Source organism: Egretta garzetta, unplaced genomic scaffold (genome assembly GCF_000687185.1).
Source record: "Egretta garzetta isolate BGI_Z169 unplaced genomic scaffold, ASM68718v1 scaffold23, whole genome shotgun sequence".
NCBI classification, from domain to species: domain Eukaryota; kingdom Metazoa; phylum Chordata; class Aves; order Pelecaniformes; family Ardeidae; genus Egretta; species Egretta garzetta.
The window spans coordinates 3374252-3376352 of NW_009259237.1; positions in this window are offsets into that span (position 1 = coordinate 3374252).

Here is a 2101-nt window from a genome sequence, read left to right on the forward strand (position 1 = left end):
CATCTGGAAGTCTGGCGTAATACATCTACAAGAGGTAAAAAACAAAACCCCTAAAACTTAACATAATAGAGCATTTGTTTTTCAATGCAGATTAGTAGATTTAAATCCTTGTTTAGACCAAATAACTGATTTCTCTAGTATTTATTTGGTAAAGTTATTTGCAGTCATTCAGTCAATTTCTGCCCCATCATTTTGTCTTTAACTTTATGTCACTGGCTTTAACATGTTGAGGAGACAATGTAGAATATCACTAAAAAGCACAGTTTGGGAAAAATGGTCATGGTATGGCTGCCATTTGCTCAGAAACCCCTCTTAATGTTTGCTTGCTTCAAGTGAAGCATGTGTCACTTTTTATTTTTCACTGGTTAAACAATATGAAAACCATAAATGAGATAATGTGGGGGAAACGATCACAGGAGCTGCGCCTTGCATGTCAAACATGGGGAGAAGGATAAACAACTGGCAGCTGCCTGCTTCACCCTTGATAAAAACAGTTGAACTAAAAGGGTGCACCACAGGTCACCATGCCACCCGCTGACAAAGCTCTGCAGGCGTACTGATTTCCAAGGGAAATACTGGTCACAGTGCTTGGACCTCCTTTTACCGGCTTGCAGAAAACATTAGAAAAGGAAGCATGGGGAACAAGCAGGCTGTCTCTGCAGGAGCAACGGGCTCGGCTGCCTCTCCTCCCCTGGGAACTCTCAGTGAGCTTCTGGGCTCGGTTCTGTGAATTCTCGCTGCTCGCTCTAACCCTTCTGTTGTGTGCAGTCCCAGTGAAACAGCAGCATCCCTAGTCCCAGATGGGCACGTTGTGTGTCATTCTAAACCCCTTGTGTGTTGTTCTAAAACCCTCGCTGAGCACAGCTGTAAGGCAAATACTTCACTTTAAGCCCATGAATAGTCCAGCTGGTACCAATGTCCATTCTGGTAAGATACTAAGAAGTGAACAAATAGAAAAACTGGAGCCAGAGAGGAAAACCATTAGCAGTACTACATGGTTTTATTAATTAAAAGAAATGCTTTTGCCACACAACTATGCTAGTCCTGCGTTTTTCAGTAACACAAAGGAAGATGAATTACAGCATAGGCAGTGGAGCTGGTTCCCAGAAATGTAACTGGATTTCTTATCAGCAAATTGTTGAACCCAAGGGCTCAGAATGGAGATCAGCAACGGGTCACAGGGGTGGTGATCACTTTGCTTTTCTCATATTTCTAACTGTAAATGTTACCTGGTCTGAAGGAAGGTTTTTGAAGGTGATCGTTCTTTACAAAGGAGGTTTTAAGTACAGAAAGACTGCGTAACATTAGTTTGCAGGGAGGCTGGGTTGTGGAAAGATTCAAAGTAGTTATGTCAGGGAAAGTCCTTAAAGATTTGTTCTCAATGTGCCTGGAATATTTGGTGTCAGGGGCAACTTCTTTGCTTTTCATGGTTCCCATAACAGGTTTTTAATTTTCTGCAGTGCACTGGTATTCTAAATTTCTAAAATGCACCAGAGAAGAACACTATTTGTGCAGTCCTGATGAAGTAATTTCTGTGACTCTCATTCATAAGGTTATTTAATGGCAACTGCTTATTCAATGCATAAAGGAGCCAGAGCTCCAGGACAGGAACGCTGGTGGATGCTTGTATCTTAAATGAATGCAGAGTGCTAAGTTCTCTCTATACATAGGCAAATTCAGCTTTATTTTCTGTTAAAATTATTGCAGACATTAACTGTGTATTTTTATGATTTTTTTTCATCTTAAACCTTTCTCACCCCTTTAAAAGTAAAACTAAAAAAAAAAATCACTAAGTTTTTCAGCACTAGCAAAGCCAAATCCTTATGGGTCCTTGTGCAGGTCCATCTGTGCCTGTTCTGTGTAAGTGTATATAGTACAGATGGACTTTAGATATATATATATTTTTTAAGGGTCAAATACTAAGTCTAAAGCCCTAGAGGAGTCAGATTAGGGAAGGAGGATTAGCCTTCAAAGCAACTGTGTTACAGTTCCAAACTCTGTTGTTATAAGCAAACAATTTGGGAACATCATAGAATCATAGAATGTTTTGGGTTGGAAGGGACCCCTAGAGGTCATCTAGTGCGGTGAGCAGGGACACCAC